The sequence below is a fragment of the Ascaphus truei genome, chromosome 5 (genome assembly GCF_040206685.1).
Source record: "Ascaphus truei isolate aAscTru1 chromosome 5, aAscTru1.hap1, whole genome shotgun sequence".
Taxonomy (NCBI): Eukaryota; Metazoa; Chordata; class Amphibia; order Anura; family Ascaphidae; genus Ascaphus; species Ascaphus truei.
In genome coordinates this window covers 196,305,052-196,330,002 of record NC_134487.1, presented here as the reverse complement: position 1 = coordinate 196,330,002, position 24,951 = coordinate 196,305,052, and positions in this window count along the sequence as shown.

Genomic DNA, 24,951 nt, shown 5'->3' with positions numbered 1-24,951 from the left:
AGTGGTGTAAGTCATCGGGAAGCGCAAGCCATGGAAAACAGAAAAAAAGTCTGATGGTGCAGTACACGTGATAATTCGTGAGTTAATATATTGATAAAGGTCTGTGTGCAAAATACTCACAAACATATAGTGAGTGCTGTTCACAAAAAGGTATCTTTAAATCTCAGCCCACCAAGGATGATTAACACCAGGAGCTTCTGGAGACCTTATATATAAAAAGAAACGGACATAGTGCAGACTGGAAGGACAATTTATAAAAGCAGGTAAGTGGTAAGGGATACACTCACATGGTAGTAGATTTAAAAAAGCATTTAGATCCTGCGATCTGGATCTCGGCAAACGAAGCGTGTGCTCTCTGCCTCCCCTGTGTATCGGCGTGCGTGTCACCGGTGCGTCTCACCGGATCCGGAAACCGGAACTGACGTCATCAGCCTGCAGGGGCTCCACTCGCTTAGGAATCTCTCTGGTCTGGTCTGGTCAGCGTCACTCTACGCGTTTCTCCGCATTCGGTTTCTTCAGGAGTGATTTGCTGACTGGTTCTGGTGGACTTATATACGCTGTGCTACAGACCCATTGGTTTATACTAATTAGATAATCGGGTGCTGGCTATAACATAGGTATATCAATTAAGAGATAATACGTATAATTAAATTCATAGTCACACATCAAGACATATGTGTGACTCCAAAAATGCAGAAATTTATTAATACATGCAACAATATTAAAAAATATATATATATAATAAAAATATATATATAATAAAAAACATTTAATAAACACAACAAGAAATATACTAATACATTTGACTGACTAATTGTTCATCAAGATTGCTGAGGTACAAGAGGCATTCTAATAGGGAGATATAAAAGCAAAATTAGAATGGATTACATGACAGGATTACAAAAAAGGTTTAATGTCAAAATCAAGATTCAATCCTAATGGGGCAATGGTTTTCAATTCATACATCCAAAAGGATTCTCTTTTTATCAAAGATAAGTCTCTATTACCCCCTCTCCAGTGAGGCATCACCTGTTCTATAGCCTTAAAAGTAAAACTGGCGGGGTTAGAATTATGGGCTATTAAAAAATGATTGGAAACACTGTGAGTTGTGAGTTTCCTTTTTATATTACTGAGATGCTCTAATATGCGTGTTCTAAGCGGGCGAGTGGTCTTCCCAATATATTGTAGACCACATTCGCATTCTGCCAGGTAAATTACAAAGGTTGATCGACAGTTTAGGTGTTGTTTTATATTATACATTTTACCTGTTATATTTGATTTAAAACTTTGAACCACCTTAGAACTATGCTGACATGCAGTGCACATTTTACACTCATAAAAGCCTTTAGGGGGATCTAACCACGTTGGGCATCTCTTTGCAGTGTTTTTTAGAGCGCTTGGGGATAGATAGCTTTTGATGTTTCTTGCTCTTTTGTAAACCATCTTTACTCTATCGGGTAGATACTCCCCCAGAATAGGGTCGTTTTTTAAAACTGACCAATGTGCATTCAAAATAGTGTTAATTTTGCCAGCATCTTTATTATACTGCGTAATAAAGGGTACTTGTAGAGTATCGTTCTCAATATGTTTCTTAGGGGTTGGGATAAGCATAGATTCCCTGGTAGTATCATTAGCTTTAGCCAATGCTTGTCTAACAACTTCTTCTTTGTAATGTCTCTCTGCGAACTTCCTAGAAAGTACTTCTGATTGTTCTTCAAATATGTGGTTATCAGTACAGTTACGTTTTAACCTACGGTACTGTCCATACGGGATATTAGTTATCCACTTATTAAGGTGGCAACTAGATTGTAGTATGTAGTTGTTGGCATCTACATTTTTAAAATAATTTTTGGTTTTAATTAACCCGCCTTCTGAATATATAGTGAGATCTAGGAAGTTGACAGTAGAGCTGCTAATAGTGGATGTGAACTTCAAATTTAGTTCATTCATATCCAGATATTCCAAAAACATATTTAGATCTCCCAGGGTGCCTTTCCAGACGAATATAATGTCGTCTATATATCTCCGCCATGTGACCAAATTCGCGTCCAGTCCAGGCCAAGACCATATATATTGGTCCTCCCACATGGCCATCAAAAGATTAGCATAACTGGGCGCGAATTTGGTCCCCATGGCGGTCCCACAGAGTTGCAGATAATAGACATCACTGAACCAAAAGAAATTTTTACTCAAAATGAACTTTATACACTCCACAAGAAAGTCAATTTGTATTTCAGGGAATTTGTCTTCTTTTTCTAAAAAGTGTCTAACGGCTCTGCAACCATCATCATGTCTTATTGATGTGTATAGAGCCGTGACATCTGTGGTGACTAAGATGTAGGTGTCCTGCCACTGGATCTCTCTCAACATAAGGATGACGTCACTTGTGTCTTTCAGATAGGATTTTTGTTTTTTAACAATTCCCTGTAGGTAACTGTCTACGAACTCAGATAGATTGGCCGTTAATGACCCAATCCCAGAAATTATTGGGCGTCCTGGGGGATGTGTAAGATCTTTATGTATCTTTGGTAAGAAATAGAAGACGGGGAATATTGGATCCTCCACATTTAGGAATTGAAATTCATGTTCTTCCAATACTCCCCGTCTTCTTCCATCCTCCAGGAGAGTCTGTAATTCTTTTTTATACAAGGTGGAGGGGTTGGATGATAATTTAAGGTAAGTTTTTGTATCACCCAGAATGTTTTTAGCTTCAGACATATAATAGTCATGATCCATGATCACCACCCCTCCCCCCTTGTCTGCTGGCTTAATCACAATGTTTGTATCCTCTGAGAGTTCATCCAGTGCTAATTTTTCTTCTTTTGTTAAATTGGTATGACACCGTGTTTTATTACTACATAAGGTTTCTAAGTCCTTTGTAATTAACTGAAAGAAAACTTCCAGGTGATTACCCTTCGCAAATTTTGGAAAAAAGCTGGATTTGGGCTTGAATTTAGAATGAACACATTCCCTATTGGTTGACTCTGGCATCGATTGTTTGTCAATATCATTAGTATTAACATCTATCCAATTTTTAGTTACAGCATCTTTATTTAGAAAAAAACGTTTAAGGGTCAATGACCTAATAAATTTGTGAGCATCTACATAGAGACCAAACTTGCTTGGTCCCGTAGTTGGGGCAAAAGTCAGACCCTTACTTATCACTCTTTTTTGGCACTCAGTAAGAGTTTTTTTACTTATATTAAAAATATTTTTAGAGACTATCTTAGTTTTCTTGTTTTTGTGCATTCTGCCCCCTCGTCTCCCTCTGACATGCGTCTTTTGTTTTTTGGTTTTGAGGAGGTGGTTGGGGTTTCTAAGGGGTGAAATGGGTTCCTGGTTTCCCATGAACTCATACACCCCTTTTGTTCCAAAAAAGGAAGTGATTCTTTTGGGATTTCTTTAGGTATTGCCTCATTATTTCTATTGGGCTTTCCTTTATTTGATGTACCTATGATGTCACTAATTTCTATATGTTTTGTTTTCTCTTTTGCTTTTCCTCCCGTGTTTTGAGTTTTTACTTCTGATTTTTTAATCAAAATTTGGGGCATAAATCCTGCATGATGTTTAGGGTAATTATCTGCAAATTTCCCTCTATATGAAGTGTCCTTATTGTTAGTTGGTGTTGGACTTGTTTCGGGAGGATCAGAGACAGACTGCGCTTTTAGGCCTTTTTTGGAATTTTTGTTCCAAGTTCTTTCTATGCCTTTTGCGTAGTCGTCTTGATCTCTCCTGAATTTCTGCAGTTTGATTTCTATTACTTCTTTTTTGAAGTTATCAATATTTTTTTGCATTTTTGCATCTCGCTCATTATAGTCTTTAATGTTTTCTAATGACCCCAGTTCAAGTCTTAGATCCTCTATTTCTTTGTCTAGTGTCGTGAGGTGTTTTTCTTGTTGTGACATAATTAATTTGATTAAATTAAAAGAACAGTCGTCTTGTGCACTATACCATTTCATTAAAAAATCTTCATCGCTAAGGTCCATAGATGGATTTTTTTGGACTCTCAGTCCTCTAGGGATGATTTTATATTCCACATATTTACGTAAAAACAATAGGTCTAACCATTTTTTAGTATCTCTTAATAGAGTACGTTCAAGTTTGATACAAGTAGCATTAATTTGCTCTTGATCATCTTTGAAAGATAAATTAGCATCCTTGAAGTAAGTATCCAAATTGATATTTCTATTGGATCTATTCTGAAATACATTAGGGCTTGCCATTTAAAGCACAATTGAGTATAAGTGATAACTAGTGCAGCCTAGATAATGGAGAAACATACAAGTGATACAAACAAAATTATCAATAGTGGCGCTCTAGAATAACCAAATAAAATACAACCTGCCTAAACCCCCAACATACTACATGTGATAAACAGTGTGATCAACAGTGTAATACAAAATATAAAAGTGATACCAATACAAACAAATATGGATGCCGCTATAACCCAGTGGAGGATCCTTCTCACGATCCCATGTAGATAGAAGTGGTGTAAGTCATCGGGAAGCGCAAGCCATGGAAAACAGAAAAAAAGTCTGATGGTGCAGTACACGTGATAATTCGTGAGTTAATATATTGATAAAGGTCTGTGTGCAAAATACTCACAAACATATAGTGAGTGCTGTTCACAAAAAGGTATCTTTAAATCTCAGCCCACCAAGGATGATTAACACCAGGAGCTTCTGGAGACCTTATATATAAAAAGAAACGGACATAGTGCAGACTGGAAGGACAATTTATAAAAGCAGGTAAGTGGTAAGGGATACACTCACATGGTAGTAGATTTAAAAAAGCATTTAGATCCTGCGATCTGGATCTCGGCAAACGAAGCGTGTGCTCTCTGCCTCCCCTGTGTATCGGCGTGCGTGTCACCGGTGCGTCTCACCGGATCCGGAAACCGGAACTGACGTCATCAGCCTGCAGGGGCTCCACTCGCTTAGGAATCTCTCTGGTCTGGTCTGGTCAGCGTCACTCTACGCGTTTCTCCGCATTCGGTTTCTTCAGGAGTGATTTGCTGACTGGTTCTGGTGGACTTATATACGCTGTGCTACAGACCCATTGGTTTATACTAATTAGATAATCGGGTGCTGGCTATAACATAGGTATATCAATTAAGAGATAATACGTATAATTAAATTCATAGTCACACATCAAGACATATGTGTGACTCCAAAAATGCAGAAATTTATTAATACATGCAACAATATTAAAAAAAATATATATATAATAAAAATATATATATAATAAAAAACATTTAATAAACACAACAAGAAATATACTAATACATTTGACTGACTAATTGTTCATCAAGATTGCTGAGGTACAAGAGGCATTCTAATAGGGAGATATAAAAGCAAAATTAGAATGGATTACATGACAGGATTACAAAAAAGGTTTAATGTCAAAATCAAGATTCAATCCTAATGGGGCAATGGTTTTCAATTCATACATCCAAAAGGATTCTCTTTTTATCAAAGATAAGTCTCTATTACCCCCTCTCCAGTGAGGCATCACCTGTTCTATAGCCTTAAAAGTAAAACTGGCGGGGTTAGAATTATGGGCTATTAAAAAATGATTGGAAACACTGTGAGTTGTGAGTTTCCTTTTTATATTACTGAGATGCTCTAATATGCGTGTTCTAAGCGGGCGAGTGGTCTTCCCAATATATTGTAGACCACATTCGCATTCTGCCAGGTAAATTACAAAGGTTGATCGACAGTTTAGGTGTTGTTTTATATTATACATTTTACCTGTTATATTTGATTTAAAACTTTGAACCACCTTAGAACTATGCTGACATGCAGTGCACATTTTACACTCATAAAAGCCTTTAGGGGGATCTAACCACGTTGGGCATCTCTTTGCAGTGTTTTTTAGAGCGCTTGGGGATAGATAGCTTTTGATGTTTCTTGCTCTTTTGTAAACCATCTTTACTCTATCGGGTAGATACTCCCCCAGAATAGGGTCGTTTTTTAAAACTGACCAATGTGCATTCAAAATAGTGTTAATTTTGCCAGCATCTTTATTATACTGCGTAATAAAGGGTACTTGTAGAGTATCGTTCTCAATATGTTTCTTAGGGGTTGGGATAAGCATAGATTCCCTGGTAGTATCATTAGCTTTAGCCAATGCTTGTCTAACAACTTCTTCTTTGTAATGTCTCTCTGCGAACTTCCTAGAAAGTACTTCTGATTGTTCTTCAAATATGTGGTTATCAGTACAGTTACGTTTTAACCTACGGTACTGTCCATACGGGATATTAGTTATCCACTTATTAAGGTGGCAACTAGATTGTAGTATGTAGTTGTTGGCATCTACATTTTTAAAATAATTTTTGGTTTTAATTAACCCGCCTTCTGAATATATAGTGAGATCTAGGAAGTTGACAGTAGAGCTGCTAATAGTGGATGTGAACTTCAAATTTAGTTCATTCATATCCAGATATTCCAAAAACATATTTAGATCTCCCAGGGTGCCTTTCCAGACGAATATAATGTCGTCTATATATCTCCGCCATGTGACCAAATTCGCGTCCAGTCCAGGCCAAGACCATATATATTGGTCCTCCCACATGGCCATCAAAAGATTAGCATAACTGGGCGCGAATTTGGTCCCCATGGCGGTCCCACAGAGTTGCAGATAATAGACATCACTGAACCAAAAGAAATTTTTACTCAAAATGAACTTTATACACTCCACAAGAAAGTCAATTTGTATTTCAGGGAATTTGTCTTCTTTTTCTAAAAAGTGTCTAACGGCTCTGCAACCATCATCATGTCTTATTGATGTGTATAGAGCCGTGACATCTGTGGTGACTAAGATGTAGGTGTCCTGCCACTGGATCTCTCTCAACATAAGGATGACGTCACTTGTGTCTTTCAGATAGGATTTTTGTTTTTTAACAATTCCCTGTAGGTAACTGTCTACGAACTCAGATAGATTGGCCGTTAATGACCCAATTGACGTCATCCTTATGTTGAGAGAGATCCAGTGGCAGGACACCTACATCTTAGTCACCACAGATGTCACGGCTCTATACACATCAATAAGACATGATGATGGTTGCAGAGCCGTTAGACACTTTTTAGAAAAAGAAGACAAATTCCCTGAAATACAAATTGACTTTCTTGTGGAGTGTATAAAGTTCATTTTGAGTAAAAATTTCTTTTGGTTCAGTGATGTCTATTATCTGCAACTCTGTGGGACCGCCATGGGGACCAAATTCGCGCCCAGTTATGCTAATCTTTTGATGGCCATGTGGGAGGACCAATATATATGGTCTTGGCCTGGACTGGACGCGAATTTGGTCACATGGCGGAGATATATAGACGACATTATATTCGTCTGGAAAGGCACCCTGGGAGATCTAAATATGTTTTTGGAATATCTGGATATGAATGAACTAAATTTGAAGTTCACATCCACTATTAGCAGCTCTACTGTCAACTTCCTAGATCTCACTATATATTCAGAAGGCGGGTTAATTAAAACCAAAAATTATTTTAAAAATGTAGATGCCAACAACTACATACTACAATCTAGTTGCCACCTTAATAAGTGGATAACTAATATCCCGTATGGACAGTACCGTAGGTTAAAACGTAACTGTACTGATAACCACATATTTGAAGAACAATCAGAAGTACTTTCTAGGAAGTTCGCAGAGAGACATTACAAAGAAGAAGTTGTTAGACAAGCATTGGCTAAAGCTAATGATACTACCAGGGAATCTATGCTTATCCCAACCCCTAAGAAACATATTGAGAACGATACTCTACAAGTACCCTTTATTACGCAGTATAATAAAGATGCTGGCAAAATTAACACTATTTTGAATGCACATTGGTCAGTTTTAAAAAACGACCCTATTCTGGGGGAGTATCTACCCGATAGAGTAAAGATGGTTTACAAAAGAGCAAGAAACATCAAAAGCTATCTATCCCCAAGCGCTCTAAAAAACACTGCAAAGAGATGCCCAACGTGGTTAGATCCCCCTAAAGGCTTTTATGAGTGTAAAATGTGCACTGCATGTCAGCATAGTTCTAAGGTGGTTCAAAGTTTTAAATCAAATATAACAGGTAAAATGTATAATATAAAACAACACCTAAACTGTCGATCAACCTTTGTAATTTACCTGGCAGAATGCGAATGTGGTCTACAATATATTGGGAAGACCACTCGCCCGCTTAGAACACGCATATTAGAGCATCTCAGTAATATAAAAAGGAAACTCACAACTCACAGTGTTTCCAATCATTTTTTAATAGCCCATAATTCTAACCCCGCCAGTTTTACTTTTAAGGCTATAGAACAGGTGATGCCTCACTGGAGAGGGGGTAATAGAGACTTATCTTTGATAAAAAGAGAATCCTTTTGGATGTATGAATTGAAAACCATTGCCCCATTAGGATTGAATCTTGATTTTGACATTAAACCTTTTTTGTAATCCTGTCATGTAATCCATTCTAATTTTGCTTTTATATCTCCCTATTAGAATGCCTCTTGTACCTCAGCAATCTTGATGAACAATTAGTCAGTCAAATGTATTAGTATATTTCTTGTTGTGTTTATTAAATGTTTTTTATTATATATATATTTTTATTATATATATATATTTTTTAATATTGTTGCATGTATTAATAAATTTCTGCATTTTTGGAGTCACACATATGTCTTGATGTGTGACTATGAATTTAATTATACGTATTATCTCTTAATTGATATACCTATGTTATAGCCAGCACCCGATTATCTAATTAGTATAAACCAATGGGTCTGTAGCACAGCGTATATAAGTCCACCAGAACCAGTCAGCAAATCACTCCTGAAGAAACCGAATGCGGAGAAACGCGTAGAGTGACGCTGACCAGACCAGACCAGAGAGATTCCTAAGCGAGTGGAGCCCCTGCAGGCTGATGACGTCAGTTCCGGTTTCCGGATCCGGTGAGACGCACCGGTGACACGCACGCCGATACACAGGGGAGGCAGAGAGCACACGCTTCGTTTGCCGAGATCCAGATCGCAGGATCTAAATGCTTTTTTAAATCTACTACCATGTGAGTGTATCCCTTACCACTTACCTGCTTTTATAAATTGTCCTTCCAGTCTGCACTATGTCCGTTTCTTTTTATATATAAGGTCTCCAGAAGCTCCTGGTGTTAATCATCCTTGGTGGGCTGAGATTTAAAGATACCTTTTTGTGAACAGCACTCACTATATGTTTGTGAGTATTTTGCACACAGACCTTTATCAATATATTAACTCACGAATTATCACGTGTACTGCACCATCAGACTTTTTTTCTGTTTTCCATGGCTTGCGCTTCCCGATGACTTACACCACTTCTAAGTATATTGTTAGCCAGGTATTCAAAAAACTTTGACATTGACATTTGATCGCCAATAGCTCCCAGTTCCCGACATCGTAATTCCGTTCTGCGGACAAAAATTTCTTCGAGAAGAAGGCACATGGGTGTAGTCTGGCTAAGGGAGAGGTCCTTTGGGATAAGACAGCCCCAGCCCCGATGTCAGAGGCATCTACCTCCAAGGTAAATGGAAGTTTAGGATCTGGGTGGGTGAGGATAGGGGCAGACACAAAAGCCTTTTTCAGAAGATTAAATGCCCGTATGGCGGTCTCAGACCATGATGAAGGATCTGCACCCTTCTTCGTGAGAGCAGTTATGGGAGATACCGTAGAAGAAAAATTGCGAATGAAGCGTCGATAATAATTTGCAAAACCTAGAAAGCGTTGCACGGCTTTGAGACTGGTCGGACGGGGCCAGTCCAAAATAGCCTTAAGTTTCTCTGGATCCATATTAAATCCGGAGTCAGAGATAACGTATCCCAAAAAAGTCACCGACTTGAGATGGAACTGACATTTTTCCAATTTCGCAAAGAGATGATTCTCCCGGAGGCGTAACAGCACTTGTTGAATGTGTTTGATGTGTTCCTGAGGGGATTTAGAAAAGATTAGGATGTCATCTAGGTACACGATAAGAAATGTGTTAAGAATGTCCCGAAAAATCTCATTGACGAAATCATGGAAAACTGCTGGTGCGTTGCACAGACCGATTGGCATGACCAGGTATTCATAGTGGCCGTCATGGGTGTTAAAAGCAGTCTTCCATTCGTCCCCCTCACGTATCCTTATTAAATTGTAGGCACCTCTTAAATCGAATTTAGAAAAGATAGTTGCTCCCTGGAGACGGTCGAAGAGTTCCGGTATCAAGGGCAGTGGGTAGCGGTTCTTGCGTGTGATGTTATTCAAACCCCGGTAGTCTATGCATGGACAAGGAGAACCGTCCTTCTTTTTGACAAAAAAGAAGCCTGCTCCGACTGGAGAGGAAGACTTTCGGATGAAGCCCCTCTCTAAATTCTCTGCAATGTAAGTGTTCATGGCTTTAGTCTCTGGGAGAGAGAGAGTATAGGATCGTCCTCTGGCAAGAGGTGCCCCGGGTAGTAGGTCAATAGGACAGTCGAAAGAACGGTGCGGAGGTAGAACCTCGGAACGTGCTTTGTCGAACACATCACGGAATTCCCAGTACACAGAAGGTAGGGAGTCGACCTTCTCTGGCAGGGTAGTCAACCCACCAATCTTCTGGTAAATCCTGGTACATGTCTTGGCACAAGGAGCACTCCACTGGATAGGTTCCCGATCCGTCCAGTCGATGCGAGGATTATGGAGTTGAAGCCAAGGAAGACCCAAAATCAGCTCAACAGAGGGAGTGTGGATAACATCGAGGGTAATGATCTCCGTATGAATGTCGATGAACTGCAGTAGGAGAGGCACCGTCTGTAGCGTGATGAATGCCGGCTGTAGAGGTCGACCGTCAATGGCCTCCAGACCTACTGGCGTCTTCTTATTGATAAATGGAATATTGTTCCGTCTAGCAAAAGTCTCATCGATGAAATTGCCTGCGGAACCGGAATCAATGAACGCCCGTGCTTGAGTGTGAAACCCCTCTCCAGACAGTGTTATAGGCAACATTATCCTGGTGGGAAGTACGTCTTTGACGATGGGAGAAAGTGTAAGTATTCCCAACGAAACTCTCCGGGATTTCATTGGGAGTTGGCGTTTCCCGGCTTGTGAGGACACTGGGGTAATATGTGACCGGAATTGCCACAGTACATGCAGAGACTGACATTGCGCCGACGTTGTTATTCAGCAGCAGACAGCTTGTTACCTCCCAACTGCTTTGGTTCCGGGATATACCCGGAAGGGGGTGTAGGAGCCATGAACGATGGAGCAAGATGCCTTGAAACCCGTTGACGGTAACGAGAACGTTCATTTCTCCACTCCTGTAGACGCTGGTCCACTCGAACACACAGACTGATCAAATCCTCTAGGTCAGTGGGACGTTCCCGCGTTGCGAGCTCATCCATTAGGGATTCAGACAGACCTTGCCAAAACGCTGAAAATAGTGCTTCATTATTCCATCCCGTCTCAGCAGCAAGTGTGCGGAACTCCACCGGGTCGATCTCCCTGGGTTATGCGATGAAGAGAAGATGCTGCCGTTAATTGCCGTGCAGGGGAGTCGAAGACTCTTCGGAACTCCTCGACGAAGAGATCGATGTCCTGTGTGAGAGGACCTTGTTGCTCCCAGATGGGAGAAGCCCATGCCAGCGCCTCGTCGATGAGAAGAGCCACGATATAGCCGACCCTGGAGACAGAAGAGACAAAACGATAGGGCGAGAGTCGAAATTGGATGAGGCATTGGTTAAGGAAGCCCCTACATCCTTGGGGATCCCCGGCATAGTGTTTGGGAGCCAGAATACGAGGTTCCAAAGCAAACTGAGGTGCTGGAAAGGCGGTTGCGGACGCTGTGGAAGCCACAGGTGAGGGTTGCCGACTGAGAGCTCGGACTTGAACATTAAGGGAATGAAGGCTTTGCTGTAACGTATCCATTCACCTATCAGCTTGTTCCAGATAAGTCTCTAGCCTGGTGAAGAGATTTGTGTGGGCATTTAAAGTGCGCTCCACCTCAGCGGGGTCCATGTTTGTAGGGCTGAGCATAATGTCAGGGCGTGCTCACCACAAACGAGACGGGACTGCGGTGCTGAGGTTAGATAGGATATAATGCCACCCACAGCCACGAGGGCACGTCTTGAGAGTAGAGTGGTCTGGGAGTCCGGATCGGGGCAGGAGAGGTACAGATGGTAGAGGGTGCTGTTTGCCAAGACCGGGGTTAGAGAGAAGAACGTAATCGTTTACCATTTGCCAGGATCGGGATGCCAGAGGTGCGGAGAGTCGTGTTGCCGTATGCCGAGTTCGGGATGCCAGAGGTGCGGGTAGAAGTAGCGGAAGCCAGTTCGGTACACGAGGAACACTGCAAAACAAGACAGGACAGGACAGGACTAGGGAGGCAGAGAGTGATGAGAACAACTGGTTCTATGCTCAGCCAACGAGTCAGTGACACTGTAAGGTATATATAGGAGAGAGGGTCCAATGGCAGCGCAGCAAGGTGGGGGTGTGTGGAAGGGCCAGGCTACGGCAGGGATAGGTCAAGCATGAGTCCCAGGGGTCCCCCAAGCACTCGACAGGGCACCAGGAAGAGGGTTTGCTTATACTTGTTCACTGATTGACATCTGATATCTGCATATGTTCTGTGTCTTTTACAATATTCTTGTATCTACATTTATTGTTTTATATTTGATATCTGCTTATGTGATTTGCCCTCTTTAGACTTTATTTTACACAAAATGCAGTAACCCGGCGCCCCAATAGACAACAATACCCCAGTCCAATTGTCAGTCCATATGGTAGGTTGAAAGTTCTTTATATAATTCTTGTTGTGGAAGAAGTGATGGTTCAGTTGCAGATTATTGCTTCCGTGCTCCTCCTATAATGCAATAAACAAAAGAGAAAAGACCATTGCGCAGCCACACGAACCACTGAACGCCTCCAAAAAAGGATTTATAATAATAAACTTGCAAACATGTTGTGTCAGTGTTCCTTTGAGAGAATCTGTGCTTTAACCAACTTCTTTTTTCGGATATCACGAACCCCACGTGTTTTCCTTTAAATGTCAGTTCACTCTTCTGTTCTCTCACAGCAGCTCCCCTTAGGGGTATACCCCGTGTGTTCCCGGAAAGGAAATAACAAGGGAAATGATGGTGCAGATTTGATAAAATTTAATGACAATAAAATAATAAAAACAGCCAAATGCTTACTTACATAAGCCAGGCTGTGAAAAGACAGCTGACAATGTGCCGTCCGCAGCTTGATATAGTCTGGGGCAATGGTCCCTGTGGTAACTACACTCTCACTCCTCACAAACCCCGGTGTTGGCGTCAGACTCTGCGCAGCTGCCTGTTAACGCCCCCCTTCCCGGTTCTCATGTGTTAGTGCAGCTTGTGTAGCTTGAAGTGTTGCAACCAGTACTTGTGTGTTGTTTCTGCTCCCTGCTCAACGAGGCAAACGCCTCTCTCAGCGCAGTTTGATGACGTCACGCTGCCACCAAATCTTTCCCAGCTGATCTCCTAGCTACTGACGGACGTGCCCGCTCCAGCTCCTCCCTCTCCAAACGCGTTTCGTGACGCAATGCGATCACTTCATCAGTGGTGAGGGGGAGTTGATACCTACTGATCTATATATACCCTGGAGGGTACTACACAGTTAATTGAACACACATTTACCTAATGCAATTAACACCCCACTATCAGCCTAATTACTACTAATAGGGAATCTATTCACTTCTTCCCCCCTTGAAGAGGTGCCGGTTTACGACACGAAACAGCTGTCGGGCAGTCAGGCGACGCAACTACAGATGACGTCAGCCAGTTTGGAGGAACTTGCCTCACACAGTGTGCTGAACAACATGCTGATCAAACGCTAGATGCAGACCTTAGACGCAGAGGAATATGGTTGTATGACTCTAATTTTCTACTTATGTGTATACTTAGCTATTATCTACTGAGGCACTGGGACTTGTGTATATATATACACATAGAGGGTATTAACTCCTTGTTTGATGCACAGTGGATTGGCTGTGTTTCTGAGCTGTAACTAACTTCTATCCATTAGAGCCGCTTTAGAACTATTCAAGATAGGCTTGGGTCTAAAACAGACCTTGTACATATGTTTATGTTTGCTTATATGACTTGCTATCTATGGTGGTAGACAGTGATCCTTATACATTGAAAGGCACTATGAGAGTGCAAAAATTATTGATACACTCCATGTCATTGAGTAACATTTACCTACAGGATTCACAAGTGTATAACTCTAACAGCACTGCTTGACATACAGTATTAACTGTTGCTGTGTTTGTATCACAGACATCAATGCTCTGTGAACTGATGCAAAGTGTAGCATCATACACATGAACATTTTGTTTCAGATAGGGAAACCAAGATTGAAATGTACACCCATGATTAGGGTGTTCACTAACCTCTGCATATACTAGCACCTGGAGTCAATTTGGTATCTAGAGTGTTTTCTGACACAAGCACTATTGGACACTAATGGAGTAAACAGCACACACTGTGTTAAGAATAGAGGCAAGATTTTTAATATTTTATTAGAGTTTTTTTTGTTTTGTTTTTGATAGAAGAGTTTAATAAAATTTTATTATTTTCATTTTTTCATTGTACTTACCTCCTTGGTGTTTTGCACTAACAATGCAACTCTGGGACACCTACTGTTGAATCATTAGGAATGTATAGGCTGAGTGCAATATAATGGGAACCTTTTTGGTGATCACCTCTTGATCACTTTTTTGTAAACCATCTCGGAGGGTTCCTGGTACAAACTCCCGCAGAGACGCCCGTCCCGGGTCCGAGGCTATTGGGCTTCCGTCACCCATCCGGTGGATAGGATACCACCACCAACCAGAAGGGAGGATCCCATCCATCAGCGGAGAAGTCCAAACACCGAACCCCGTCGAGAGCTTCCGCTGACGACCGAGTTTGCGGACTCAGGAGATGATGAGATGGACTGTTCATATGGCAGAACCACTGCCACAGCTTCTCTCCGAGGGGACCACAATCCATGGTTAGTCCCAGCATCTTTGGAGGGGAAAATAATAAAAGCTATGCTGGACTCGGGATCTGGAAAAACCCTGATCCTAGAGGGCCTAATTCCAAGCAACAGACTATCCTATGACTCTCCTTGGAATATAGAATGTATCCATGGGGATACAAAGAGATACCCGACCGCGAATGTTCTACTGCGTATCAAGGATCAAGAGGCTAGCCTACCAGTGGGAGTTGCTCCCTGGCTACCTGCTGCTGTTCTACTTGGCCGAGACTGGCCCTACTTTGAAACATTGTTGGCCCCTACTCCTACGGAGCCTACTTCTCTGGTTCCGGAGAAGCCCGGAGACTTGTTTTCTTTTTCCCCAGAGATTTTCCCCCGTAGACACCACGTCCCAAAGACACGTAAACAGAGACATGAGGAAAAAGAGGACTGGTTAAGAAAGGCTGGAACTCTTGGTAACATTACTCAGCCCAAAAGACTGCAGGTCATGGCCGGAGATGACCAGGGTGGGGAACAGATAGATACAGGAATTTTGCCAGACCTGGATCTTCCTGACTTCCGTCAGAGGCAGAGGGAAGACCCAGCTCTGGCTAGACAATATGAGAAGGTGGTACAGGTCAACAACAAGATATGGACGAACAAGGTGTAAAAGTTTATTCAAATTTTGAACTGTTAAATGACATTCTATATCGTGTGAATAAGGTTACACAAACAGGGGAGGTCATTCGACAGATGCTAGTCCCTAAAGGTTTGATTAAAACAGTGTTCACCCTAGCCCATACTCTCCCATGGGGTGGTCATTTGGGCAGAAATATGACCACGGACCGCATCTCGTCCCGGTTTTACTGGCCAGGCATACATGGTGACATCATGAAACTATGTGAGACATGTCCTGAATGCCAGTTAACTAGCCAAAAAAGAAAGAAGCCGGCTCCCTTGGTCCCTCTGCCCTTGGTAGCCGTCCCATTCGAGAGAATTGGAGTAGATCTGGTCGGACCTTTAGAACCCTCTGCGAAGGGACATAAATTTATACTCGTTGTTGTAGATTATGCCACCAGATATCCTGAGGCCTTCCCTCTGAGATCAGCCACTGCTAAACAGGTTTCTCACAGGCTGTTAGAACTGTTCTCTAGGGTAGGACTGCCCCAAGTAATGTTAACTGACCAGAGAATAAATTTCATGGCAAAGTTAATGCAGGATGTCCTGAAGTTATTGGAGGTAAAATCCATCAGGACCTCAGTCTACCATCCTCAGACTGATGGATTGGTAGAGAGGTTTAACCATACTTTAAAAACCATGCTTAGAAAGTTTGTGGACACCGAAAAACGAGCTTGGGATGAACTTCTCCCTTTCCTGTTGTTTGCGGTACGAGAAGTTCCCCAATCATCCACAGGCTTCTCCCCGATTGAGCTCCTATATGGACGCCAATCTCGGGGTATTCTCGACCTACTGAAGGAATCCTGGGAGGAGGAGTCCTCCCCCTCCAAGAATACCCTTCAGAATGTCATGGACCTTAGAAACCGCCTAGACATGATAGGTTGGTTTGCTAAGGAAAACCTACAATATGCTCAAGAACGTCAAGAAAGGCAGTGCAACCAAAATGCTCACTTGAGGGTCTTCCAACCTGGGGACCCAGTGATGCTACTACTACCGACATCCGAGAGTAAACTCCTTGCGAAGTGGCAGGGTCCTTTCCAAATTCTCCGCCGCACCGGGGAGGTGAACTATGAGATCTCTCCACCAGGGTCAAGGAAGGGTAAACAAATCTACCACGTAAACCTCCTGAAACCCTGGAAAATGAAGAGATCGCTGTTCATCCACCCTAGGGAAGGAGAGATGGATTTGGGTTCACAGCTTCCAAAGGGTAGTACGTACAATGACCATCAGGTTCCCATGGGGCGGCAGTTAACAACGGAACAAAGGTCATATCTACTAGAATTATGTGACCAGTTCCCAGATGTTTTTTCTGAGCTGCCAGGGCAGACGGATTTAGTGTCCCATAGGATTGAGACAGAACCTGGTGTAAAAGTACGGTCCCGTCCTTATAGATTGCCAGAGGGCCGAAAAGACCTGGTAGAGAGGGAGATAATAGACATGTTGGAATTGGGCGTGATTGAGGAGTCCCACAGCGAATGGTGTAGCCCTATAGTGTTGGTCCCTAAACCAGATGGGAAGGTGAGGTTTTGCGTGGATCTGCAAAAGGTAAATGCTGTATCCAGATTTGATGCATACCCAATGCCTAGGGTGGATGAATTGCTTGACTCGCTTGGTAAAGCAGAGTATATCTCCACCCTAGATCTCACGAAAGGATATTGGCAGATACCTCTAGCGGAAGAATCCAAATGCAAAACTGCCTTTGCCACCCCTCTCGGTTTATACCAATTCGTCACTATGCCATTTGGGTTACATGGGGCTCCAGCCACGTTCCAAAGATTAATGGACAAGGTACTACGACCCCATAGGGCATATGCCGCGGCATTGTCATCTATAGCAGACATTGGCAGTCTCATATAAAAAGGTTAAGGGCAGTCCTAACGTCCTTAAGAGAAGCAGGGCTCACTGCAAATCCAAAAAAATGTGCCCTGGGTAAATGGGTAAATCCACTACAAAATAATTGGGCTACGCCATTGGGGGAGGGATAGTAAGGCCACTAGCTAGCAAGGTGGCCGCCATAAAGGAAGTCCCCACCCCACAGACAAATACACAGGTCCGCTCCCTTTTGGGGTTAGCAGGGTATTAAAGGCGGTTTATCCCCAATTTTTCAGAAATTTCTGCACCCCTAACAGATCTGACAAAAAAGAGTGCCCGACCCAAGTTAAATGGTCTGGGAAGTGCCAAGACGCCTTTGACATGCTAAAAAAGTGCCTGTGCGGGGCGCTCTTCGGAGCCCAGATTTTAAAGAGCCCTTCATCATCCAGACGGATGCCTCAGAGGTAGCAGTGCTGTCCCAGCAATTTGATGGTGTTGAACACCCCATACTGTTCATCAGCCGGAAGCTGTTCCCAAGGGAAGTGAGGTATTCCGTCATTGAGAAGGAGTGCCTCGCTGTAAAATGGGCAATTGAGGCCTTGAGACATTATGTTACCGGAGTACACTTAACCCTGGTCACTGACCATGCGCCCTTGAAGTGGTTAAACACCATGAAGGACACAAACTCAAGGTTGACCAGGTGGTACATGGCCCTCCAACCCTTCTCTTTTGATATTCAGTATAGACCTGGAAAGGACCATGGAAATGCTGATTTTTTGTCAAGAGAAGGACTTCAGCCGTGTGGGACACTAGCCACACACAAACAGGGGAGGTATGTGACAGGGTGAAGTCAACCCCTATCAGTTATGCCTGGGAGACATATGTCTGAGTCCTTCATCCAGCACTCATAAGGGTTAACTCAGGTGGAAGCTAGGTAATCAGGATGTAAGCTGACACCTGATAAGCAGCAAGGTATAAGATGATGTTGTTACTGGCAGTAGCTGGCTGCCTTAGACCAGAGCACATGGCTATATGTGCTGCTAGCCAGACGGATACATCAAGCTAACTACTGCAACCAAAGTAAGAGACTTGTTCATTTGTTTTTCCTGACTGCTTAAAAGACACATACGGTTTGGTTATGGTTTAGCCAGCCAGCCTGCTAGATAGGCCTGGTGTGTTAGTCAGTCCTCCCAATGTGGAGCAGGATTTGTTTTGTTTAAAGGGACAGTGTACCCGCATGTTATGTACAGTATGCTGTGGAGAAATAAAGCCACTGAACGTTTTCATTATCCTGAAACTATACGTGTGGACTGTTCCCTGACCTCGGCTACAGGCCGTCCTGCCACAGAGGCGCTATTTCATTTATGCACCGCAATTGCTAGCTGCAAATTCACTTGCTTCAGCAAAAGGCATTAGCTTTACACACAGCACTTGCTAGATGCAATTTTCACTTTCTTCAGAAAAAAAATGTTTTCTGCTTGAGTTCAGTACCTTTAAATCTTCTGACCTCTGGGTGCTATTGCATCAACACTTCATACATTCTCTGTGCATGCTGTAGCATAACTGGTCATACAAATTGGGACAAACTTTGCTTGCTTTTCACTTCAGTTGGGTGGCCATTTTAAATCCCCGCATTTATCTTCAAACCCACGGTTTCCGCTGCTTGGTGCCTTAGGGACTGCTTGCATTTTCCACCATATTGTGATGCTGACACCATATTGCAGTCTCTTTTATCCCAAATGAGGCAGGAAACGCTGTATTTCTTTATACTTTGGGTTTATTTACAGGGATAAATAATACGAATAGGCCCACCGTCCCTTTAAGAAAACCAAATAAAATCCTATCCATATTAAGGGAACTAACTGACTTCTCAGGCCCTTACTATCAGGGCCGCCAGCTAAGCTGGTTGTCAGCCGCAAAACATGTACATTCCATACAAAGTCACTGCAGATAATAACAAAGCTCTTGCCTTATCTTTAGTCTTTTAAGGTCCTCTGCAACCAGACGTCACTGCTTCAGCATGGCTCTCTCAGCAGTGTCTCTCATTCTCTGCAAGCTTCTTTAACCAGCTCCTGGTAGCTGGGGAGCTGTCTCCCCCCTTCTCTGGGGAAAAACTGTCTCTCAGTGCCTTGCTGCTTCCATACTCTTAAGGCACTTCCTGATTAATTAGCCAGCTGGTGAACAGCCATGCCAGAGAGGATTAACTTAACTCTCTGTGGTGAAAAAGTTCAATAGCTGCTCCATTCAGCCCCTAGAGGACAGCGATGGCACCACAATATATATATATATATATATATATATATATATATATATATATATATATATATATATATATATAAAACACACAAAGAAGAACAAAGACAATCCCTTGAATAGCACTCTAAAATATACCACAAGAATATTAATGTAAAACTGTTGGTGAAAAGAACTGGATGCTCCTCAAGTGCAGAAAATGAAAAAGATTTTATTAATAGAACAACAATAAGTACTACCTTAAAAACATAACCACACAAATGGCAGCTCCAAAAGATAAACAGACAATGACTCACTGGAAAATATATATTAAATGCTAACTGATAATCTAATAACTATGATGTGTCCAAATAATTAAAGTATTACACAAAATCTAAGTTTACTAAATACACAGAAAAAAACCCTTAAAGCAAAAAAAACCCTAACTAACTAAAGAATACTACATCTAAATGCAGAGGAAAAAATATATCATTTAATAAACCTAGACACATGCAATGGTGTCTAGGACAAAAAATGAATAAAACTAATACCAAGGGAAAAGCACAGGGGAGAAAAAAGATGTATACAAGACTCAAACCCTGGCCAGCAAATGCAAAAAATAAAAAATATATATACAGGTACACAGCATGGATATATAGAGTCTCTGGGATCCAGGCACAGAGGCAGACAAAATACAAATGTCTAGGTAGAGAATAAAGATATTGATAGCCAATGCGCTTGGAATTGAAACAACACAGGTGTGCATGAATGCCACGAGAAACCCTGACTCCCAGAACAGGAGAGAAAGATACTCAGCTGTCTTGTCGTGACAAGGGAGGTCGGTTGCTGGTAGTAGGCATTCCAATGCGTGCTGGTTTAAAAGATCAAATGTCCACAGAGACCGCAGCATGCAGTGAGAGTCATGTCAGCAGTAAATTAAAGGGGAGCTGCCAGAAGGAAACCACTCTACGCGTTTCGCCCGTGGGTGGGCTTCATCCCGGAGTGATACAGACAGGTAGAGGTCAGCTAGTCTTTAAAGGATTTCCCTTGATTTACTGCACTGCCCACCGATCCTCTCAGCCAGTCACGGTCGCGTTGCTCAGTGAGTGACGTCACTCGCACCGGTGCCTGAGATGAGGTGATTACTGCTGATGCATCAGATACAGGAAGTCCCAGCTGATGTATGTAGTTACTCTGGGTTCCCACACAAGTGCGCATGTGCTGAGATATCAGCTTCTTGTTGTTATTGCCATAGGTGACGTCATCTGAGCCATGAGAGGCTTAAAGAGGCAGCGTACCAAATCTGGCAGTCTATGTATAGGGGGGCAGCAGAAAAGGGACACAGATGTTAAACACAGAAATACAAGAGCTATATATAGATTACTACACATTAAATATCATATGAGAGCAAACAGAAAAAACTGCACTAGATGTGAGATGAGCAAATATTAAATAATAAACAAAAGATTATAAAGATAAATAGTAAAACAGACTAGGAGAACCCTAAAGTACAGAAATGGAAAGTAGAGGAAATGAAATAATGCAAAACCTACAGACTAAAGGACAAAAGATATTATAAGTCACTAGTAGTCTGCATGATATCTTATATAGCACTACAAGAAATGTGTATATGAGTAGGGGCAGTAAAAAATAATAACTATAAAAACATTGCAAAACCAAGGGAATCATTCATTCCCTTGGGTTGCATCGTGTTTAGAAGGACAATCCATCGGCATTCCTTTTTAAGGAGGGCTTTCTCCAAGTCGCCGCCTCTGATACCCAGTGATACTTTGTCAAAGGCAAATGCCGAAATACACGAACTGTCTGAGGCATGGCAATTTAAAATGTGTCTTGCCACAGATGTAATTTTTTTGAAATTATCCAAATCCCGCTGAGCTGACCTGATGTTTCTAGAGTGCTCTAAGATCCTGAACCGAAGTTCGCGGGTGGTCATTCCTATGTATTTGAATTTGCATGGACATGTTAGACAGTAGACAACCCCTTTAGATTTACAGTTGAGGGTATATCCAATGTCAAAGGTTTTAGTTAAATCACTATTAAGAAATGTATCTGTAGGTAGCATGAATTTGCATGCCGAACAATTGTTACATTTGGAGAAGCCTTTAGTTCTTACAGAGAGAAATGTCTCACTAATATGGGGAACATAGTGACTATGTACAAGACGGTCTCTAAGATTAGGTGACCGTCTACTTGTTAGATTCACTCTATCACCCAAATTGTCTTTTAATTCTCCATCTGTACATAGAATCGGCCAATGCTTCTGGAGAATAGATCTCAGGTCGCCCCATCTATCGTTATAGGTCCCGATGAAGCGTGTTTTGGTGTCACCAATCTTCTTCTGCGGTTGTAATAGTGTTACACGTTTTTTTGTCACAGTATTTTTATACCCCTGGTCAATGCACCTCTTGCTATATCCTCTAGATACAAATCTATTACGCATCTCAACTGCCCTAGTCTCAAAGCATTCCTCAGTAGAGCAATTACGCTTTAACCTCAAAAATTCACTACGAGGAATGCCTTGAATCTGGTGATGCTGATGAAAACTTGAGGCGTGGAGAATCGAATTTGTAGAGGTGGACTTTCTAAATATATCTGTCCCCACATTGCCATCATTATCAATAGAAATCTTGAGATCCAAGAAATCAATTGATGTGGCACTGAACTTATACGTGAGTCGAATATTGAGCTTGTTGCGGTTGAGCACATCGACGAAACTCCTAAACTCAGCAGCAGTGCCCTGCCAGAGAATAAGAATATCGTCGATGTATCTCAACCACAACAAGACATGCGAGGTCAGACTAAGATTCTCATCACAGAATACCACCTCACTCTCCCACCACCCCAAAAACAAATTTGCGTATGATGGGGATCATGTGACCCCCATCGCTGTCCTTCTAATCTGTAAATAAAATCTGCTCTTGAAAACAAAAAAATTGTGGTGCAAAATAAAGGACAGGAGTTCCAAAAGTAGATCTATGAGGTTAGAACTAAACTGTGATCTTTTAAGAAAAAATTCCGCTGCATATAGACCATCCTTGTGGCCTATAGATGTATAAAGCGATTCCACATCACATGTGGCGAGAATTGTGTTTTTGTCTACCGTGATGCCGTCCAATCTGGATAGCACGTCCATGGTGTCGCGAAGATATGAAGGTAATAATTCAACCGCTGGACGTAGAAAGGGGTCCAGGAATTTGCTGATGGGCTCACATAGGCTGCCTATGCCAGACACGATCGGTCTCCCAGGTGGATTGATTCTGTTTTTATGAATCTTGGGTAAAAGATAGAAGGTTGCAGTAGTAGGATGTTTTGTAACCAAACTATCTTTATTCCCAGATGTTATAGTGCCCAAGGCGCATGCTTCACTGAGGATAACGTCCAGTTCAATTTTAAACTTATCAGTGGGATCAGCAGTCAATTCTGTATAGCACAATCGATCCTTAAGTTGTTTGAAAGCCTCTCGTTCATACTGAGATTTAGGCCATACAACGACATTTCCTCCCTTATCTGCTGGCTTGAACTCGACTGTTGTCATTCTGCCGAGTACTTTAACAGCGAGCCACTCATTGTAAGTAAGATTTTTGGCCCCTGCTCGTTCAGATAGGTTTAGAATGTCATTAGTCACCATGGCAATAAACACTTCAATTTGTGGACAAGTTTGGAATGGTGGACAAAATGTCGATTTAGGGCGAAATTGTGAGAGGACATAAGACTCACTTGGAGTAGGTTCTGCCTCAGTTGTGAACTCTGTAGCCATATCAGAGATCAGCTGGCGTTCCATCATATTCCAATCGCTGGTGTCTTCTTGATGGACAATGTTCTCTTTAGATTTTGAATAGAATTTCTTCAACAACAGTTTACGGCAGAAAAGATGTAAGTCTTTATCCATTCAAATTTATCCAAAGTGAATGTTGGGGCGAATGATAAGCCCCTTTTAAGGACTCGAATTTGGTCCTCACTTAGGATAATATCAGACAGATTTACCACCGTTAGTTCTTCTGTGGCAGTTTGCTCACTCATTTGTTCTTCCCTCTGTAGCCGTATCGTTGTCGGTCGCGAAGTCTTCTTACGTCCCCTCCTTGTCCGCATCTTTGGTTGTTGTTTGAGCCACCTCTGTCTAAAAAAGGTGCTCTCTTACCAACACTTTGTTGTGTGTCCACATCTGATGATTCAGCCTCTGATGACGTAAAACCTGGAGAGACATCAGCCACATCAGCTTTAGGAACATTTTTTCTGGCATGTTTTTTACCCCTCTGCCAGCGGTACACATTATTCGCTTTATAATCTGCTGAATCACGTAAGAATTTAGTTTTCTTGATTGCAGTGATCTCTTCCTCAAATTTTGCTAGTTCTAGTTCAATTATTGATATAAGGTCAGTTGTATCAGTCTCCATATCCTTAAGTATTTGCTCTGTTTGTTCTGCAATGTCTTTAAGGACGCTCTCATCATGTGTAATGAGGATATGCATCAGCTGAAAGGAACAGACACTTAGGGCCTCATGCAGTAAGCGTCGATTATGTGAAATCGGCAATCTTACCGATTAGTCATGTTATTGGCGATTTTTCCTCTCCGTATGCAGTAAGTGCCGAATACATTCAAAATCAACCCGAAAACAAATCCGCCCACTCTCACGATGATTAGCCGATCACACACAGGTGTATCGGCGTGCGTGGCGCGGTGCTGTTAGGTTGCTCAATCACAAATCTTGCTGAATCAGGCGAAACAAGCATGTTTTGGATTGCGCGCCATATTTAAAGGCAACGTGTACTGCTATTCATTCTCTGTGTTGTTGGGAGTGAGAGAGAGAGAGACGCACAGAGCTGGACGATTGAAGATTTGCATATTGACTGAGAGACTTGTTGTGTATTGGGTGAGCTTTGTCCTTTGTTGTTTTGTTTACATCTTTGTCTTGTTTTATATGTGGAAGTGTTTCGTGTGATTGCCTGTACATTTCTTGTCTGTTTTTTGTGAGTGCTGGAAGTATGCCCGCAAAGCGTGGGAAGAGTGATGCCGGTGGGAGTGGGAGTGCTACTCGTGCGAGTACGCGTCGGAGTGAACGTACTGTTCAGGGGAGTGATGTTGCTGAGAGTGAGAGTGGTGTTGCAGGGAGTGGGAGTGCTGGTGCTGCGAGTGGTGTTGCTGGGAGTGGGAGTGCTGTTGCTGGGAGTGGGAGTGCTGGGAGTGCTGGTGCTAGGAGTGTGAGTGCTGTTGCTAGGAGTGGGAGTGCTGGTGCTAGGAGTGGGAGTGCTGGT